This window comes from Impatiens glandulifera, chromosome 2 (assembly GCF_907164915.1).
Source record: "Impatiens glandulifera chromosome 2, dImpGla2.1, whole genome shotgun sequence".
NCBI lineage: Eukaryota > Viridiplantae > Streptophyta > Magnoliopsida > Ericales > Balsaminaceae > Impatiens > Impatiens glandulifera.
This window is the reverse complement of record NC_061863.1, coordinates 60419424-60442430: the sequence shown is the minus strand read 5'-3', so window position 1 is coordinate 60442430 and position 23007 is coordinate 60419424. Positions and strand designations below refer to the sequence as shown.

At 31.4% G+C, this 23007-nt stretch overlaps 1 long non-coding RNA gene across 2 annotated transcripts; it reads left to right on the top strand.

The window, feature by feature from the left end:
- The first annotated feature begins 2142 nt into the window (after positions 1-2142).
- Positions 2143-4963, top strand: LOC124923841. Of its 2 annotated transcripts, none has more exons than XR_007098269.1 (3): positions 2143-2505; positions 2651-2830; positions 4552-4963. It is a non-coding gene; the product is annotated as an uncharacterized LOC124923841 (long non-coding RNA). The 2 variants fall into 2 exon arrangements; XR_007098270.1 differs by lacking the exon at positions 4552-4963 and adding an exon at positions 2938-3215.
- The last annotated feature ends 18044 nt before the right edge of the window (positions 4964-23007 follow it).

The following is a 23007-nucleotide window of genomic DNA, read 5'->3' as shown; positions in this document are numbered from 1 at the left end:
TGGATCTTTAATATATATATATTTTCGGTAGGCTTAAAAGAAAATAAAAATAGTTTCTTTATTTCTTTCTCTCTTCCTTTAATTGGTTTTATTTCCAGTTACATATACAGTAAGTCTTGTTTGTCTTTATTAAATAAATAAACTTATATTTTATAGTTTTTATTATTATTTTATTTTTAGATTATTTGAATTTTTATTTTGTTGAATTATTATAAAGTTATTTTATATTTAAATTTAAAAAATAAAGTAAAAGATACTTCATTAATGAATGAATTGAATTGATAATTTAAAAAAAAACGATAAATTTTAAATACGAATTTAAAAAACAATATCTTATCAAACAAGCTCGTATAGAGGCCATGAAGTGTTTAATGTGGGGGTTATTTTATTTTATTTCTTAATCTTTTATCTTTATTCATCATTTATTAATTAAATTATTTATATTTTCAATAAAATATAAAATTATTAATAATTTTTTAATATAAAAATAAGCCCGTTCAAAGTTCCGTTATTGACTAATCTATATTGCGTAGAGGAAACGCCACGCGCTTGTCTTTTTTTAATTATATATTATATATAACAGCTCATCCAACTTATCGTCAAATAAAGTAACCGCCTTATTTCAATCGATTATTATCAGCCATCGATATCTTTTTGCTTCTTTACATCTCAGCCATCCATTCATACTATATAATATTAGGACCCCCTTCCCTTCATTAGTCATCCCTTCTTCATCTAATCTTAGAGCCCTAAATTTCTCAATTCATTCATTAGGTTCAGATCTTTGATTTTGAATTCCATGGAAATTATTGCTTCAAATTCCTACAGATCTGTTATCTTAAGATCTTTCTGGCTTTTTTCATTCCGGTGAATCATCTGAGGTATGTTTGTAATGATTTCCTGCATTTACCTATGTGGATATTGAGATGCCGATGATGAGATATTTGGCGATCTTAAGTAATCCGTGTGTGGCTTACGAAGGTACGTTGAATGCCTTATTGTTTTAATTTAACATCCAAGTCATGTATCTGTTTGAAATTGTTCTTCGTTTGATGTACTACTACGAATCTTTGAAACAATTAGCAACACGTATTATATTATCTATATTTTATTTTGCAGGAAGCTTATTTTTACCAAAACGCTGGATCCGATTATCTTTTTGCACCTGCGGCCAAGACTGATGATGAAAGGAAAATCTTTTCTGATATGGATCTGCATTTATACTTGCTCTGATGTTAAGAAGATTTAGAAGCCGAATCGAACGTAATGCATGTAAGATGGATCTTTGATTTAGATGTAAAAGATGTCAGTCAGGACTGTGGAACTACTATTTACGATGGAAGTTCCTTCTTGTTCTTGGACGATCTTTTGTGTCATTCTTCTGTCTGACCTTTGCCATGTCAGGTGCGCTTGCTTGGCAGGTCCTTATTTAATAATAAAAGATGTTTTCTTTGAGGGGAGAGGGCACGGTATTGACCGGCCTTTCCCTCCGGTGTGGTGTTGTGTGTTTCTTTCTTCTCTTCCCCTTTCCATGCATTCCCGATTCTCCCCTTACCATTTAACATTCTTCAAAAAAAAAAGTAAAGAGCATTGCATTTGAAATCCAACGAATTCAATATTTAATTTAGAACAGCTCCTCCATTGGAATCCAAAATGGATGAACCCAAAGCTCATCTCGGAATAAGCGGTATCTTAACAAAAAAGGCTAATCGAATTACCATCTTCCATCTTCCACAGCATAACAAAATTCAGATTCTTAGCTTCCAATGCAGGTATTATTTACTCAATTTGTTATATTAATATTCAGCTATATTAAGGCAGAATTTTGAATTGAAATGAGTATCAAAACGATATGAAAAGCCTTATTTCTGACTGCAATTATGTAAAGAGTAACTTTGTAGCTTGGTCCAAGTTATAATCATCAGATGTTGTGTTTCTTATACTGAAATTCTGAGTTTGGTCTTTGTAAGGCTGGTTATGAGATCAAATTTCTTCATTTGTAGGATTTTTTGAGCATCTATTATAATAATGGACAATCTTTGCAGAGGATTCTCTACACTATCCTTTGATCTTAATACAATTATTATTTTTTCCTCCGAATTCCAGTTATGAGCTTGGTTTGTAGTGTTTTGATGATTATTTTTTAAGTTATAATGTTGGGTACTTTAATGTTCGGTTGGAGACTGAATTTCTGTTGGCCGGGCCTAGAAGACTTTGATTGCATATGCTATTTTAAAGAAGCTTCATCTAAGCTTGAATACAAACTTGTTTCAGCTTTGGAATGGGTGCTTCAACTTTTATGGTAATGCTGATGAAGGTACGGACTTATTGGAAATTTCCTATTATTCTTTGCAAATTTATTTATGCCTGGGTCTTTTTGTTGTTTAGTGATTATTTTGTAAGTTGAAAGCTTAGTTAGATTGGTACATCTGGTTTCGGATTTCTCACTAATTGTTTTCAAATCAAATCATCACCTGGTTCTGCCTAGTGCAGATTATCAATATTGTAAGTATTGCCTTTGTTTCATTTATGAAATTAAAGTTTGATTGTTATCCTAGTGATTTTTAACTTAAAGTCTCTTGTTTATGAGAGATACTAAGGTTGTGTTTATAATCAACATTCATATTCAATGGTGATCCAAACTAAACAGATGACTTGAAGGGTAACCTGAAGGTTGTTCTATGGCGGTCTGAACTAAAACTAAGGTTCTATAATGATCCAAACTAAACAAACAATAAGCACATCTGGTACGTAGTTAAAGGTTATTAAAGGAAGAGAAGAAGAGAATAATTTGAGATAGCCTTGGAGTCTGGATTGGCTCCAAGATTTGGTTAGTCTCCTTTCATTAAATGTTATTGCAATTTTTTAACATAGATTGGCTTATATGAGTTTTTTTTCACGACTCTCGTCACTTTAGATTTGGGTTACTTGCTGTAGGTCCGTAAGCTCTAAATGGAAAGAGTGCTCAGACTTACTGAGAGGTTGTGGTGGTTCGAATCCACCCGGATCTTTTTCTATTTATTATTTCTACACAATATTTTAACTAAATGTCAAGTCATTTAATTTTTCCATGATTTTTGTGGCACTATTCTATTTTCTAAAGATTGTATTTCTTAGATTCCATACGTTTAGTTGAAGTGAGTTCTTTTCTTTACAAGAATAAACTTTTGTTTAGAAAAAAAATACTCAAACCATTCCCATTTTAAATGTCAAGAGGAAGAATCATATATTTTAGAACTTCATATGCTTTGTGTTTTGGAATAATCATTTCTAGTATGCTAGAAGTTTGTGCTCGCATCATCATTTCAATGTTTTGAGTTGAAAATTAATATTATTTTAGAATAGTTAAATATAAGTTTGTGAAAGTATTAATATATTTAAGTTCCTAACTATTAAAATAATAGGTGGTTCACTTTTACTGTTTTTAAGTGTTATGTTTTTGCTAGATGTTTGAACTTTCTTGGCTGGTTTTAGCTTTTCTGTAGTTTATATCTTGATAATGCATAATGAGTGGCAATGTCTTTATTTTTATTGTTCAGAGTTGATGATGTAGATCTTCTGAAGATGAGGGGATGTCTATCTCAATATAAAAGATTCATTTTTTTCCCCTCATTTACTGCAATTTTCATCATTATCAAACTGACTGCCTCATTACAGCGCTTTCTACTTCTAATAGGTTACTTTTAATAGGCCACGAACTAGATGTTCACAAGTAGTGATCTCACTTTTTTCACATTGCCAAGTAGTGATCTCACTTTTTTCACATTGCGCCAAGGGAAATAGGAAAAAAGAATATTTGAATTCGAATATGCCCTTTAGGAACAGTTTTGAAAATTGTAAATTTTGATTCATTTTACCTATTTTATAACTTATAATCAAGTTCTAGGCCTTGTTCTCTTTGGGTTATTTGAAAAACCCAAACAAAATCAATTTTCCAATCAATAACTTCTCAACAATCATATCACTCATTTCATTAACCAAAATACTAAAATACCCTCTATTTTAAATTATTATTTTTTATTTTATTTATATATATCAATACCTTTTAAGTCATTTACCAAAAATAATCATCACTTTCTCAAAATCATCACCAATCATTATTATTTTCTCCTTCTAGGTTTTTTAAATAACCCCAATCCGAACTAGCCCCTAGTAAACTTTTAGTTTTTTATGCTGTTATTTTTAGGAGATGCTGAAAATTTCTTTTACTGCATTCTCAGATATAGTATGTAATCTGTGAATAAAGAAGACTATTTAAGGTTGGAGTTGCTCTCCTTTTGCCTGCCTTCAATGAGTTTTACTTCTTCTGCTTGTGCCAGACAAGCAGAGACTAGATGGGAGAGAATTCTGCATATTTTTAGATTGAGTTTCTAGGATTTACATATGCCTTACCTTATCGAGTGGTATTTGCTTATTATTTAGGTATTTCAATTCAAAAAAGGGGAGGGGGAAATAATTAGATGCATGCTAGGGTTAGTTTCGTACCAAAGATGCAGACATCCATCGATGTTGTTGTTGAGAGTTGTTGATCCCTTAAAGGTTTTTCTTCAGGAAAAGAGGGGATGAGTTAGCCACTGGAGCAGAAAAGACAGAGACTCAACAGTGGGTTCAAAATCTGCTCGATGAGAAATGTACGATCTTCTGGCATGCATACAAGAGGTTTAAGCTTCTCTGCAATTATTCTGTTGTGCTATGTCTATTTCCCTGCATCTCATTTTCTCTAACACGTTTCTCTATGTCTCCACAAAAGGGTTCTGAATATTTTAAGTACTTTTTCAGTTGATGTAAGAATTTTTCTGAGTCATCACACAGATGCTTTCATTAAGCCTAGATAAATTTTAAAAAGATACTATTTGTGTAGTTTTCTGTAAGGATATCATTGGTGCTGGTGTATAATAATCTAGAACGATTATATCTCCACGTGTAATCAAATACATTTATAAACGTAAACTACAATAATTAACTTCTCCCATCAATTAAATAATTTTAGATGTACGAGGAGCTACTAGTTTGATGAAGCAGATTCCAACTCCGAACCAAAAAGGCCGACATCCAGATGATTTGGTTGGCAGTGTAACATATTTTAGATTTAATTATTAACTGCTCCCATTAATTAAAGAATTTTAGATACTGGAGGAGCAGCTAGTGTTGCCAGATGCAGGAGGAGCTCCTAGCTTGATGATGCATATTCCATCTTGGAGCAAAAAAAGATGGCCTTACCGTTGGTCTTCATCTTCGCAAAGCCGTCACCCAGCATATCCTCGCTCATCCAGTGTAGATGGAGAGATGGCGTCCCTAATTCATTGAGGTGATTACAAATTAATATCATTCATGGTTTCCGGAAAAACTTTCTTCTAACTAAATTTCATTCAATTTACACCATTTGAAGATAGTTGAGCAGTTTGTTTCAAATTATGTAAATTGGATGAAATTTAGTCGTACGTAGATAAGTAAGTACCTGTTGAAGAAATCTTTTCGGAAACCAGATTAGTATTAATTTATAATATTTCGCTTGTTTGCCTGTATCTATATCTACAGTAACCAGCCTTTTTGGCCTCTTAAGAACAACTTTTTTGCTCATAAAAAAATTCCATCTCCTGCTCTTTCTAGGTGTTTGTTTTGACCACTTACCTTCACTCTTGTGTTTCCTTCAGATTTTAGTTTATGATCTAATTATTTCCATTTGTATGATTTAGGTTGCAAAATGAAATACCCAAAGAAGAAAAATCTGAAAAAATGAATTGATTTAATGAGAACAGGGGGTTCAAGAACAGAGATTTTTACGTTGAATGTTTTAAGTTACTGAAATTGTAATAAATGTAAAGTGTAAGAGCTATTTGTTAGTTTAGTAAAAACTAATTTGGGGTTTTAGTTGATTGATACTTTGTAATTTTCGAATGATCAAGGATGTGGATAAGTTTCTTTGTCTTCTCTCTATGATTTGCTTTTTTGATTAGTCTAACAAAGTCATAGTGATATTGCTGGATTTGTTCATGGTATCGGAGCATGGTTCATATTTTTCTTCAAACTCAGAGGAGAGCGATTTAATCGATAAGAATCAAGAAGTGAAGATTTCAAACCCTAATTTGACAATCAACGAAGGACCGTCGTCTTCAAACTCAGATCAAGAAACAAAGGCTCAATTGAAGAGGAGAATGGCGAACAAGAAGAAATACAACACCGATCCACTACTTCTTCAAAATGGAGACATCACAGGTGCAATAATTACTAATTATGTACTAACAAGTAACAAGATCTCATTACTATGAGTGGTGTACAAGTATTAAACTAGCATTGGAGGCGAAAATGAAGCTCGGATTCATCGACGGATCTTGTAAGATGTCACTGGATGTAGATGGAGTAATGCAATGGAAGCTAGTGAATGCTATGATGAGAAACTAGATAATGAACACTATGGATCAAAATCTGAAATATCATTTCTAGAATGCTGTAACTGCTCAACAACTATGGAAAGATATTCGAAGTACATATGAAGGTAACAACGGACCAAGACATTTTCAATTAGGGAATGATATATCCACTATTCAACAAGGTACTTCTGATATTGTTAAGCATTATTCTAAAGTTAAATTGATTTGGGATGAAACTGCACATTTGAAACAAGAAAGAAAGTGCAACTGTGATAGATGAGATGTTGTCAATTGTTATGGATGTAAGGTTGTAAATGGAGTAGCACAAGATGTTGAAGAAGAAAATTTTTTCAGTTTTTGATGGAAGTAAATGACTCTTATGAACATGTCGTAGATAATATGTTAGCATAAGATCCATGACCTTCCGTTCATAAGGTATTTACTATTCTAGTTAATGTTGAAACTAAGTGAAATATTAGCATATCTAAGGGGGAATACACTGCAATGATGATGAAGGAAAAATGTAATTGAACAACAAGAATCAAAAAATTGAAGGGAGTTCTATCTGCTAACATTGTGGATTAATAGGTCATATAAACATTGTGGAAATATTAGTTTTCAATTGAACTCCATCTGCACTCATTGTGGATTAATAGGTCATATAAAATAAGACTGTTTCAAATTACTTGGATATCCGAAGTGGTTCAAACAATCAAGAAAAAAATAAGCTGCTGTCAACATAGCAAATGTGGCAAATTCTCCATTGTATGACATTGAAGAACATGTAGAGGTTACTGGAACAAAATATAAACAGTCAAAGAATGGTGTAAGACAAATTCAAAAGGAAAAGGGAATGTATCAACAGGAACTTCAGAGTATAGTGCAGGTAAATACACTAAAATTCCAACATGTTATGATTCTTGTTATGCATTTACATTTGAACATAGCATGAGCATATTAGATAGGGGCAAGTAGTGATGTTTGCAATACTAGAAAAATGCTAATTAATATTAGAAAACTTGATAAAGTAAGGATCCTATATTTAATGGATGGATTAATTAAAGAAATAGTTGAATTGAGAGATATGAAATTCAATTAAAGATTAGTACTAAAAGATGTCATGATAGCAAAAAACTTCAAATATAATCTAATATCAGTAGCAAAATTGATTAAAGATGAGAACATGATGTGCATATTTAATGAAAATGAATGTATTTTGCAGGATCGTAAATTGGTCAACAAATTTTAGCTTAGAAAGAAAATTGGAAATTTGTTTTTTTCTTCTCTTTGTTATTGTTCTAAAAACATTTCTAATAGTAGTTCTACTGATTTTCCATCTCCTGTTATTGATTGTATTAGAATGCATAATAGACTTGGTCATCCATCTCCTAATGTTATGAATAATGTCTACCCTGGTTTGGGAAATAAAATGTTTTGAACTTATTCATGTTGATCTTTTGGAACCTACAATAATTCAAGTTTCTTATATTTTAACCATAATAAATGATTATAGTAGATGTACTTGGATTTTTCTTCTCAATATGAATCTTTAGTATAAATAATAAGAAGTGATAATGGTATTGAATTTATAAATTCAAAATTTAATATATTTTTTAATTCTTTAGGTATCATTCATCAAAAAACTTGTGTCTATTCTCTACAACAAAATGGTGTTGTGGAGAGAAAACATAGACACTTGATTAATGTGGCAAGGTCATTGATGAATCAATCCAAATTTCATATTAAATTCTGGCATTTCTCTCTACTTACTGCAACTTATTTAATTAATAGAATGTCATCTTCAGTTTTGGATTTTAAAACATCATATTTTATGCTACATCAAGATAATTTGTTCATATAATCATCTTAAAGTTTTTGGATGTTTATGTTACATTGCAAATGTTTTGTCGCATAAAACCAAATTTGAAGATCCTGGCATTAAATGTATTTTTATTGGTTATTCATCTGATTAAAAATGCTATTTGGTTTATGAAATTAATAACGGTGTTATTACTATTTCGAGAGATGGTCTTTTATGAAGATATATTTCCATATCAAAATATAACTAACAATTCACATGACACAACATCTGCTCCAAATAGTTGTGAATTATCTATTATTTTTTATAATGAAATACATTTTGATGATGATAAAACACATAAGTTATTTCTGATAGTCCACTTGATTTAACATTCTTCTCAATCTGAGTAACAATTATCTGATAACCAACCTGTTTTATCAATTGATCATATTGTTATTTTACCCAATTCAATTGATTCTCATCATGTTCATCAAAATAGAAGAAGTGTTAGGGAAAATCATTCATCTTCCTAGTTGAAAGATTTTGAAATATATCATGTTGACATTGAATCCACAAATTCTAGTAGATACAACCCTAACACTTATTCTTTTATAAATTCTCTATTAGACTGTGAATACATTAATTTTTTTTTTCTAATCTTGATCATACTTACACACCACAATCATTTTTAGAGGTTTCATAAAATTTTAATTGGATTCAAGCCATAACACAATAGCTTGAAGCTCTAATACTTGGGAAATTACAACTTTATCAAAAGGAAAAAAACTATTGGTTGTCGCTGGATTTTCAAAACAAAGTTAAATTCTAATTGCAGTTTAAACAAATGTAAGGCATGTTTACTGGTTAAAGGTTTTAATCAAAAAGATGGAATTAATTTTCATCAATGTTTTGCACCTATTGCTAAAACAGTTATAATTCGTTTTTTAATTGCATTTGCTGCCTCTAAACGATGACATTTATATCACATTGACATCAATAATGTTTTTTTCATGGAAATCTTAATGAGGAAATTTATATGAAACTGCTTGAGGGTGTACATTTTGATTTAAAAAATCCTGTATGTAAACTTAATAAAAGTTTATATGGTTTAAAACAAACTTCAAGGCAATGACATGCTGAAATATCTTTAAGTCTAACTACAATATAATTTATTAAATCAAAACATGACCAGTGTCTTTATATTAAACATTCTAAATCTACTATCACTGTTTTGCTCATATATGTGGTGATTTTCTTATTGCTGGAAATGATTTGATTGAAATTTCTTTGGTAAAGAATTTTATTGATTATAAATTTACCATAAAAGACCTTGGAAAAGCCAAATTATTTATCGGTCTTGAAATTGCACAAACCAAGAATGATTTTTGTGTTAACCAAAGAAATTACATTCTCGATCTTATTGGTGATGTTGGTCGTTTGGGTTGTAAACCAACTAAAATACTCATGATCAAAGGTATTAAATTTTTCAATGATTATTGGGAGATTGTTATATCTTAATTATATTAGACCAGACATTACATTTGCTGTACAACAATTGTCTTAATTTGTTAATCAACCAATGAATTGTCATTGAGAAAACTTTACATTTGGTTAAATATTTAAAGGGTTCAGTCTCTTTGGGACTGTTTTTTCCATTTGATAATTCACTACATATTTTGAGGAATTCTCTGATTCTGATTGGGGTTCATGTTTAGAAACAAGAAAATCATTATCAAGTTATTGTATCATGTTTGAAAATTCGGTTATCTATTGGAAAACAAAAAAACAACCCACTGTATCTTTTTTTTCAACCGAGACTGAGTATCGTAGCTTAGCTGTGACAGTTTGCGAGATTACGTGGCTTTCATATCTTATTAATGATTTCAGAATTATTCTTCAATTACCCATTACATTACATTGTGATAATCAGGAAGCCATTCATATTATGGAAAATCCTGCATTTCATGAGCGGACAAAACATCTAGACATCGATTGTCATGTAGTTCGAAATCAATTTTTATCTGGTTTTATAAAATTGCAGCACATATCCACTAAATTGCAGATTGCTGATATTTTTACAAAGATTTTGGACTATCCACAATTCAATTTCTTCGATCACGATTGTTTTTACAAGACGTGCATCTTGAGAGGGGAGTATGAAGATAAATGAATCAAGAAGATTTGTAGTTTTGTAGCTTTAATACAAATTAATAAGTTTAAGTTATTATTTTTAATAGAATGTTTTAAGTTACTGAAATTGTAATACATGTAAAGTGTAAGGGCTATTTGTTAGTTTAGTAAAAACTAATTTGGGGTATTAGCCAATTGATACTTTATAATTTTCATAACTGAAGGATCAAGGATGTCGATAAGTTTCTTTATCTTTTCTCTACAATTTGTATATGGATTTGGAAATGATGGAAAAATAATTTATGATTTTATCCAACTTAATAAAGTATTTAGTTTGACTGTATTTTCTGTTTGGATTATGTATGCTTGTTTTATTTATTTTGTTTATTTAACAAAACAAAAAATAAAGTCTCATTTTTGCTTGGACTTTCTCCACATTCTTATGAATTACTTTCCACCCACGTGTGAGTTCGGGAAATCAACATTTTCAACCCTCTTAATTCTATTTTTCAGCACTTCCTTTTGTCTTTGTTGTGTAGGAAGACGTTCTTTATACTAGGGTATGTACAACTGGTATTGTAGAAATTTAATCAGTTGAAGTTGTTTCACCTTTAACCTTTTATATGTTTTTTCTATTATCTTATCCAATAGTTACAATAAAAAAAAGTGACGAAGTATATATGCTTTATGCATGCCAGTTGGGGACAATAAAAAAAGTGACAAAGTATATAGTTTTATAGTGAACTTGAACACCAATATAATGTTTGATTATTACCATTTCGTTCTCTAAGTGAAAGTAGTTGAAAAGAGATATTGCTTTGATGTTGAGTGACTTTTGTATTGGCCATTTTGTGACTTCTAATGTAATATATATAATAATAATAAAGAAGCTTAAGTAGAGACCTCAATGAACGGGTACAATAGAGGGTTTTACGGGTCTTAGTATTAAAAAATATTGCTATGATGTTTTTCTTTTTCACTTATTTCCTCTTTTCAGCTAGGTTTTGGAAGGCCCAGTTGAATTAGGGACGCCATCTCACCATCTACATTGGATGAGCGATCCTCGATCGGCAGATGTTGGGTGACGACTTCCTCTTTTCTACTAGGTTTTGGACGAGGTGACGACTTCCTCTTTTCTTCTAGGGTTTTGGACGGGTCGGTAGGCCACTGGGTGACGTCTTCGAGAAGATGACGACAGATGGTAAAGTCGTCGTCTTTCTTGTATTATAGATTAATTAAACTTGAAGAATCAACATTATTTGATAAATCAAGATCATGATAGAAAGTAGCTTAAGAGAAAATCGCATGATATCTTATTAGAAAATAAGCAAGCGGTGATTAACAACAATGTATTTACATAACAAGTGTCATTTGCCCTGATCATTGTTTCAGTTACAACAAATAATAATATAGTCCTCAAAATATTACTTTATATTTAAATATTTAAGTAAGGTATTAAATTTATTATACTAACTAATAATATTTATCTCAATATAGTTTATAATCTCTGGCTTATTTCATCTTCTCCATTAGGATTTTTGACGGGATCGACAGACCGTTTGGGGAAGATGAAGACCGAGGGTAAGGTCATTGCCTTTTTTCATTATTAAAGTTTATAATCTCTCGCTTATTTCCTCTTTTCTATTAGGGTTCTGGATGGAGTCGGCAGACAATTGTGTGACGGCTTTAGGTAGATGAAGATCACGACAAGACCTATTTCGTGATGTAATGTGATTTACAAGATTATTTCAAAAAAAATTTCTAAACAAATTAAAACATTCATGCCTAATCTTGTTAGTTTAGGTCAATCTGCTTTTATACCAAATGTAAATATTTCGCATAATATTCTTCTTATACAGGGTTTTTAAAAAGCTACGGTAATAAATTCATCTCTCCTTGAGTAACATTTAAAGTTGATATTCAAAATCATTTGACTCAATTAAATAGCCTATTATTCATGATTTTCCGAGTGCTTTAGGTTTTTCGATTATTATTATCGATTGGATTTGGCAGTGTATCTCCACACCGCACTTCATTGTAACTGTTAACTGAGTTCATGATAGGTTTTTCAAAGGTGAAAATGGGATAAGACAAGGAGATCCTCTCTCTTAAGGTAGAATTTGGTGGGGTGCGGATAAGAAGGAACTGTCTTGGTTCCTCAGTTCGTGACATTCGGGATGGAGAATGGAATACACTTTTGAGGCGTATTCTGGAAGATGTAAGGATTTTTAACTTCATACAATTGATGCACTTTAATGACACAAATGACTCACGTATTTGGAAGGTGGAAAGAGACAGAAATTTTATTTCAAACTTAGCTTGGGAGTCTATTCGCGAGAGGGGGAACAATGTGGGCTGGTTTCATGTTGTATGGTCCACTAAGATCATTCCGAGTCAACAATTTTTGTCGTGGTTGTTGTTTAGGAAGAGACTCTCAACTAGGTATCGTTTTAAACGTTTCATGGATATTTCGGATCCTAATTGCATACTTTGTGAAAGCAATGAAGAGACGATGTATAATTTATTTGGTGTCTGTCCGTTTACATTCGAGTTATGGAGGAGGTTTATACAAGCTATAGAGTTAGCTTTCTTACCCTCGGATTGGATTGATATCAAGGAGGTGCCCATTTTAAAATCCAAAGGTACTCTATTTCATTCAAATATGTTTAAATGTGATTTTGCTTCTTTAGTTTACCATGTTTGGATGGAAAGAAACGCAATAATCTTTATGGGAGTAAGATGTTAAGTTGAGGATGTTTGGAAAAACATAAAGTTTGATTGCAATTCTTTTGTCATACTTGGAGGTGAATCCCAAAAGTGAGCAAAATTGTTGTTTACGTTAAATCCCAAAAGTGAGCAAAATTGTTGTTTATGTTAAAATTGAGGAATTAATTATGATGAAGTCACTCAATTTAATAACTTCAATGCGAGATTATAAACTTATTATTACTGTTTGAACTGTTGTAACTCATTAATTTTTAGAGCAAATATTTGTTTTACTCTAATTAATTAACTCATGAACATTTTTTTCCTTCTTTTTAGAGGTTTTTAGTGAATTGATTATGTTGTTTTTCAAAAAAAGAAATATTAATGAATAAACTTGTATTTTATGAGGGTGATGCCAAGCCCAAATTCCCTCTTCCTATCACTCATTTTTATTTATTTTGTTTTAATTTTTCTTATATTAATATAAAGGAAATAAATATTGATGGGAGTGAGTAATTTGAATTTTTATTTGCTTGAATTATATAATGTTATTTTATATTTAAATAAAAAAATAATTAAAATATTTTGATTAATGAATGATGTGAATTGATATAAAAAATAAATATGATAAAAGGGTTAGATTTAAAATAAAATAAAAAAATATATCATATTTTAAGTGTTTGAGGTGGGATTATTTTAATTTTTTTTCTAATCTTATAGCTTTAATCATCATTTTATTAATTAAATTATTTATATTTTTAATAAAATATAAAGTTATTCATATATATATATATATATAGTTTAAATATTGAATAAAAATATATTTTTAATTACGTAGCTAAAATAATCCAATTTTTTCTCGGAATAAAAATAAAGCCGTTCCGTTATATTGCGTAGAGGAAACGCCACGCGCTTGTCTATTTTAATTATACATTATATCATCAAATAAAGGAGCCGCGTTATTTCAATCGATTATTATCAGCCATCGATATCTATTTGCTTCCTTACATCTCAGCCATCGATTTACATACCCCTTCTACTATATAATATTAGGATCCCCCTTACCTTCTTTTCATTATTCTTCTTCGTCTATTCTTAGAGCCCTAAATTTCGCAATTCATTCATTAGGTTCAGATCTTTGATTTTGAAGTCCATGGAATTTAATTCTTCAAACTCCTACAGAAGATCTGTTATCTTAAGATCTTTTTGGTTATTTTCATTCCGCGAATGAATCATCAGAGGTATGTTTGTAAGGATTTCCTTCTTTTTTACCTAGGAGGAGGATATTGAGATGCCGATGATGATATTTGGCGATCTTATTAATTAATCCGTTTGGCTTACGAAGGTATGTTGAATGCCTTATTGTTTTTCTTATGGATCCTTGGTTTAATTTAACATCCAAGTCATGTATTTGTTTGAAATTGTTTTCGTTTGATGTACTACGATCTTTGAAACAATTAGCAACATATTATATATCTACATTTTATTTTGTAGGGAAACTTATTTACGAAAAACGCTGGATCCGATTATCTTTTTTCACCGGCCAATACTGATGAGAGGAATCTTTTCTGATATGGATCTGCATTTATACTTGGTGATGTTAAGAAGATTTAGATGCCGAATCGAATGTAATGCATGTAAGATGGATCTTTGATATAGATGTAAAAGATGTCAGTCAGGACTGTGGAACTACTATTTAAGATGGAAGTTCCTCTGTGTTCTTGGACGATCTTTTGTGTCATTCATTCTTCTGTCTGACCTTTGCCATGTCAGGTGCGCTTGCTTGGCAGGTCCTTATTTAATAATAAAATATGTTTTTCTTTGAGGGGAAAGGGCACGGTATTGACCGGTCTTTCCCCTCCGGTGTGGTGTTGTGTGTGTTCTTTCTTCTTCTTCCCTTACCATTTAACATTCTTCAAAAAAGTAAGAGCATTGCAATAGAAATCCAACGAATTCAATATTTAATTTATAACAGCTCCTCCACTGAAATCCAAAATGCACATCTCGGAATAAGCAGCGGTATCTTAGCAAAAAGTCTAATCGAATTACCATCTTTCATCATCCACAGCATGACAGAATACATGTGCTTAGCTTCCAATGCAGGTATTACTTACTCAATTTGTTGCATATTAAATTCTCAGCTATTATAATAAGTCAGGATTTTGAATGGAAATGAGCATCAAATTGAAATTATATACGAAAAGCCTTATTTCTAACTGTAATTATGTAAAGAGTAACTTTGGAGTTTGGTTCTTACTAATAACCCTTTAACTGCAAGTTATAATCATCAGATGTTGGGTTTTCCCAAGATTTTAATAGATTTTTAGATGATAATTGCCAGCTAGTTTCCTAGACTGAAATTCTTAGTTTGGTCTTTGTAAGGCTGGTTATGAGATCAAGTTTCTTCATTTGTATGTTTCTTTGAACATTAATTATAATTTTGAATGGGCAATCTTTGAAGAGGATTCCTTACTCTATCCTTTGATCTTAATACAAGTATATTTTATTTATATTATGTCTTCCCGAATTCCAGTTATTAATGTTTTGAAGATTATAAAGTAGCTATTTTCAGAACCATTTTTTTTATTTTTTTAAAGTTATAAATGTATGCTGGGGACTTTAATGATTGGTTGGAGACTGAATTTCTGTTGGCCGGGCCTAGAAGACTTTAATTGCATATGCTGATTTTAAAGAAGCTGCATCTAATTTTGAATACAAATAATGCTGAAGAAGGTACGGATTTATTGGAAGTTTCATAGTTCTTCTTTGCAAATGTTATTTATGACTGGATCTTTTGTTGTTTAGAGATTATTAAGCTTAGTTAGATTGGTGCATATGGTTTCGGATTTCTCTCTGTTTGTTTTAAAATCATCACCCGGGTCTACCTAATGAATTTATTTGGTATAAATTGTGCAGATTAGTATTGTAGATTGCCTTTGTTTCATTTATGAAATTAAAGTTTGATTGTTACCCTAGTGCTTTAGTTGACTTCTGAAATTAAACTTATTTTGAAATTGCATATATAAGAAATTACAGTTAATATAATATTGTGTATTATTTTCTGAATGTTTATGAGAGAGCAAGTTACCAAGGTTGTGATTATAATAAACAATCATGTTCCATTGTCCAAACTAACAGCACGACTAAAAGGGTAACCTGAAGGTTATGGCGTGATCCAAACTAAACAAACAATAAGCATATCTGGTACCATAACACGAGTAAAAGGGGTTATGGTTAGTCTTCTTCCACTAAATGTCTTCATTGCAATTTTTTAGGACTACAATCTATCTCTGCATACACTTTTTGTTCAAATTTATTATTATCATGATATCAATATATTTATTGATACCCACACAAAATTTAGTTTCTGGTTTCAAAAAACAAATACAAATAAAATGATTTATACATTTTTTTTTCTTGGTCACGAACTCATGTCATGACTATTACATTACTTACTGTGGGTCCGTAAGCTCTAAATGGAAAGAGTGCTCAGACTAACTGAGAGGTTGTGGTGGTTCGAATCCACCCGGATCTTTTTCTATTTATCATTTCTACACAAAATTTTAACTAAATGTAAAGTCTCATTAAATTTTTCCATGGTTTTTGTGGCACTATCTTTAAAATTTTGAGTTGAAAATTAATATTATTTTAGAATAATTAAATATAAGTTTGTGAAAGTATTATTATACTTAAGTTCCTAAATATTAAAATAATAGGTAGTTCACTTTTCCTGTTTTTTTAGAATAATTTAGCTTTTTGTGTAGTCTATATTTTGTTAATGCATAATGAGTGGCAAATGTTGCTTAATTTGTTTTTCATCTACAAATTATAATTTTATTTAAGGAACAAAATTGTTGTGTCAAATCGATCTAGTTATTTTATTTATGAGAATATATATATATATATATATTTGTCAATATGTTGTCTAAATTTCCTAATTAGTCCTCAACATTATTGTCATGATTGATTTTAGTTAAAATTTGTTTACATGCTTTTATCCTCCGTGAGGATCCCACCACAGCACTTCCTACTTCGTATAGGCTACTTTTAATAGGCCATAATCTAGAATCATTTTCAATGAGTTCACAAGTAGTGACCATTGGGTCCGGGTAGAGATCAAAAGTCACATTATGCCCAGGGAAATAGGAAAAAAGAGTTTTCGAATTCGTTAGGCCCTTTAGGAACAACTTTGAAAATTGTAAATTTTGATTCATTTACTATTTTATAACTTATAATCAAATTCTAGTAACTAACTATTAAACAAGACTTTTAGCTTTTTATACTGTTTTTCTAGGAGATGCTGGAAATTTCTTTTACTGCATTCTTAGTCATAGTATGTAAATTGTGAAGAAAGAAGACTATTTAAGTCTTTCTTTTTTTTATCCAAGTAGTTTAAGTTGGAGTTGCTCTCCTTTTGCATGCCTTCAATCGAGTTTTACTTCTCTGTCGTGCCAGGCGAGAGAATTCTGCATATTTTTAGATTGAGTATCTATGATTTACATATACCATTGTCAAGTGGTATTTGCTGATTATTTAGGTATTTAAATTCAAAAAATGGTGGTAAAAAAACAATTAGATGCAGGTTAGGGTTAGTTTTGTACCAAAGATACAGACATCCAGATGATGTTGTTGGAAGCTGATGATGATGCAGATTTTCGGAATGAAAAGCAACGACGGTAAATCATGTCTTTCTTTGTTGTTGACGATGGGGATAACACTGTTGATCCCCTGAAGGTTTTTCTTCAGGAGAAGAGGGGGATGAATTAGCCGCAGGAGTAGTAGTGGAGCAGAAAAGATAGAGAGACTCAACAGAGGGTTCAAAATTTGCGAGCTGCAGAAGAGTACATATAAAGTTATAGATGAGAAAGATACAATCTTCTGGCATGCATACAAGAGGTTCAAGCTTCTCAGCAATTACTCTGTCGTGCTATGTCTATTTTCTTTGGGGGGGCTGTGTTAAGTATTCAGTGAAGTGGGGCGTCTCTATGTCTCTACAAAAGGGTTCTGAATCTTTTAAGTACTTTTTCAGTTATAGGAAATGATGATGATCCAGCTGTAGCTTGTAGCAGTGGAAGAGATTACTGGAAATGATAACAAGTCTGATGTAAGGATTTTTTTGAGTCATCACACAGATGCTTTGATTAAACCTGGGTATAATTTTCTGCAAGGATATCATTGGTGCTCTATGAGAAAGTCAACCGCTTAAAGGTGTATAATAATCTCCACGTGTAAGCTTAATCAAATGCATTTATAAACGTAAACTACAATAATTAACTTCTCCCATTAGCTAAATATTTTTAGATGCAAGAGGAGCTGCTAGCTTGATGAAGCAGATTTTGGATTCAATTATTAACGTCTCCCATTAATTAAAATTTATAGATGCTGGAGGAGCAGCTAGTGTCGCCGGAGATCGGATTCAGCTAAGTCATAAGATTGCTACAATTATTTCTCCACATTTTCATGGACCAATGCTGGTCATGCTGTAAATTAGATTTACGATATGCTTTACATGATGAGACGAGAATCAGAGGATTATATCGTTGTTGGAGTTGGAGTTGGAAGGGAAGGAGGGATGCTTGAAGATGATATAATACAACCAAATGTTGGAAGTTATCTTCCATTAATTGAACAGGTTCATTCACATTGTTTCTATACAAATCTAGGAGTGAATCGATAGATTGATCTCTGAATGCGCTAATGAGAAATATTTTGTTTTATTGGGGGATTAACACAACTGGTTTCTGTAGATACAGACAAACAATTATGCATAGAAGATATTACAAATTAATACTAATCATGGTTTTACTCCTAAGCTGAGGTGATTAACACAGCTGGTTATTGTAGAAACAGTCAAACAAGTGAAATATTATAATACTAATCTGGTTTAGGAAAAGCTTTCTTCAACAGATTCCTACCTACGACTAAATTTAATCTAATTTACACCATTTGAAACAAAACAACTAAGAGAAAGGATAAAAAAAAATCGGGAGAGAATGCAGAAACTCAGCCTTTTTGACCTCTATCTGAAGATGAAATATGTCAGAAACTCAGCCTACATGGAAGAACAACTTCTCTGCTCATAAAAAAATCTCTATCTCCCACTCTTCCATGTGTTTGTTTTGACCACTTACCCTCTCTCTCGTGTTTCCTTTATATTTTAGTTTATGATCTAATTATTTCCATTTGTATGATGTATTTTGCAAAATGAAAGACCCAAAGGAGAAAAATCTGAAAAAATGAATCGATTTGATGAGAAGAGGGGTTCAAGAATAGAGATATACACATAAGAACATGAGAAGATGTAGGGTAACACAGAAAGTTTTGGACCTCTTTGTATATGGATGTGAAAATGTTGGCAAAATAATTTATGATTTTGTCAAACTTAATAAGGTATTTAGTTTTATGCATCAATACTTTCTTTAGATAACTGTATTTTTTGTTCGGATTCTGTAGGCATGTTTTATTCATTTTGTTTTTTTAACCAAAATAAGTCTCATTTTTGTTTGGACTTTCTTCACATTCTTATGAATTATTTTCCACCCAGGTATTCGAGAGTTCGGGAAATCAACGATTTTCAAACATGCAAGAATTTAACTATGTTTTGCACTTTGTTGTGTTATGTGTAAAATTATAACTTTATTACTCATCCTTTGAACTTTATGATCGTCTTTTATATCAGACTTTTGTTCCAAACTGTCAAACTGGTTTTGATCATACAGAACTAAATAGTTATTTTCCTGTTATTAATGCAAATATGTATCAGCTGTATAAATATGTATACAAATGATTAAGATTTCCTTTAGGCCTTTAGTAACTTTAAGTTCAATTTATTTTATAACAACTGTTAAATGTTTTATATATCTTCTCTATGACACATTGTATGATGAATCCAAATAACTAGCTTAAAATGGAAATGATTCTTCAAAATATGCTGTATCTATTGAGAATAAGGTCTGATTGTTAAATTTGTAATGTATCTACATTTCTTCTCAATGAATTATAAACCTCAATATGAAGTTATATTCTTTTGTCAGGCATTTGAAGTTAAACTATCTGATATTGATATTGATCAGAGGAAATACAAACTTTGTGGGAAGATACTATAATACAGGTAGCTTTAGCTGACTTCTCCTTGATACTTTAGTTTTGTCTGGTTTTGTATTCTCTTTATGCAAATTGTTGGTCAAGTTCGCACGACAAGCTGCATTGTACACTCAAGCTTGGATGATGAATGTCATTGGTGGTAGCAGGGTAGCGAAACTAGGAACGGAGTTGGTTTGTGATTCATGCGTTCAGGTACTTGCATTCTTGATAGGTACCAAGTTTTAGTTGTCAGGCAGAACCTTGTATTATAAATGACATTCATGACCATTCTCATGTATTTCTCGATTATGCAAAAGGATGAAATACAAAATCATGGAGACAGATATATGCAACACTCTTAAGTCTATTTTTTGTCTTTGTTGTGTAGAAAGACGTTCTTTATACTAGGTTCGTACAACTGGTGTTGTAGAAATTCAATTCAGGTAAAGTTCTTTCACCTTTAACCATTTTATATGTTTTTTCTATTATTGTTTTCAATACTTACAATAAAAAAAAAAAAGTGGATATATATATATATATATATAAGCTATGTTTCCCATATAGTAAGTCCCATATAGGTCAAAGTTTTTAGTTTCTAAAATGTTAAGTTAAAAAAATATTATTTTAGAAGAATTAAATATAAATATTAATATGTTTAAGTTCTTATATATTAAAATATTGTGGTTCTCATTTTAGGTTATTGATTATGTTTGTACTTTTTTTTGTATTTTTTTTCTGGTTTTTCTTCTTTGTGTAGTTTACATTTTGTTAGAACAGTCTTATAAATTGTATACATATCTTAATAAATATAGGGAATTTATTTTTATTCTCCTTCAAATTTGTTTGAAAAATGTACTTATTTTTTATGTAAAATAAGTTTATTTTGGACCGGCATAAATTATTAAGAATTTTAGACAGCATATTCATAGAAAATTTGTAATCTGACCTATGGAATAAACAAATAATAATTAAATTAATAAGAAATTAGGATAAATTGGTAAAAAAAACTTGCACAAAGTATAACAAATTTATTTGAGTATAATGAGTTTTTGAACATTTAAGTCCCCGCAGTTGTTAAAAATTACGGATTCATCCATTTTCCTCTTTCTTTGAAGACGCTTCCTCCAACTTCAGATAGATCGTCTCAAAATTTGTTTCCGCGGTTATATCGCAGATCGGGACGCACACAGTTATATAATGGTAAGATTCAACAGATTCAGGCTTCCTTCGACTTTTCGCCGCTTCTCTTTGTCACTGGATCTGAAAATCGACAATAAGATTTCTATTTTGATAAAAAAAAATGTGACAACACAATTTGATTTGTCAAATAGAATGGTGGATGGATAAAATCAAAAACTGAATTAGATTGAATCAATATGAATTGCATTCAAAGTCATTCATTCCAAACAAAAGATGAGATTCATGCCTCTTTTGGGATACAAAATATTCAATCAAGCAAAAATGTACTGAAATTTTGGTATAATTATAAGTTGCGGCTAAATTAATTTTTTTTTGTTATTAGGGCAATAGAAATGTCGTATAGACCAGTTAGGTCAATGTTTTTCCTGGAACTGTTAGGAAACAGAAGAGGAAAGGTCAAATTCCACAACCACTCATTACAACACGATACTTAAAACTTTTTGGGAGAAATTTCAGATTCACCACGAAAGCCCAATTGAAGAATCATTTCTCCACCAATAAGCAACTATGGAACTTGGTGTGTTGGGCCTAATATTGTATTGGTATCTCATAGGACCAATGAAAGGAAGATGATCATAGAGAGTTCTGAGTGGTGGGATGCGAACATGGTAAGTTCAGTGATTGTATGTGTTCTAATGTACATATTCATTTAATTTTTAATTATGCAAGAACGTAAGGAGTTATCATCTTTGAAGGACAAAGTTATACCCGACTATGATCTGTTGGAAAAGGTTTTCAGAGGCCAGCATGCTGAGGTCGAGGGTCTTCACTTGTGTCATCCATTGATTCCACAGCTTCCCCCAAACGAAGGAGTAGGGGATTTTTTGCATTCGAAGGATGTCCATTTCAATAATCCAAAGGAAATTACAAGCCCAGACAAAGCAGTTGAAGATCGTAGGAGAATTATTACTCCATCATTTGACAATCGCAGGAAGAAGCAGAAAAGCAAATCCTCATACGTCAAGTCCTCCTCTCCGGTTGTCCAGCACATTGAAGAGCTCATGGGAGACTTCTTTGACAAGTTGGACGAGAGGAGATCACGTAGACAAGTGGAGATGTTCAAGACTGTTGATAGTGTAACAACTACACCTACACCTACAATCTTTCAAAAGGTGGTACTTGTTCTTTTAATGAAATGATGATGGATGTTACTTCAGACATGTTCTAACAGACACGAGATATGTTCATATAAAACAAATTCATGAGGGTTGTCATGCTCCGTCAAAGGACGGAGACAAGGTGTGCATGGCTTTTGAAAACTCTAGACAGACGCAAAACACATGTTCCAATGCCCTCCAAAAACCCTGGCCCAACAAATAGTCAGTGATGTTTGTTCTCCCATCCAATTGCGCGTTCACTCTGAGACAATTTTAGTTCGTCATGTTGTTTAATTGTTGTGTGTTGAGGATTTCCGGTTATTCAATTTCATTTAGTATATTGTCAGATTGATGTGTGTTGATGTAAATTCATGAAAGCAAAAGCTAATTCTCTAACTAATAAACAATTCAGAAATTAACAATGCACGTAAAAGCATCTAGTACGAACCGTGTGTTAGTACCATGACGAATTATCAACCGTTGAAATTGTGTATGACAACCGTAGAGGAGGACTTGGCGTCTATGATTTGCCCTTTTGTTTCTTCCTGCGGGGTTGTTGGAGGATGGAGTATTACTAATTCTTCTGCGATTTTTAGCTGCCTTGTCTGGGTTTGTAATT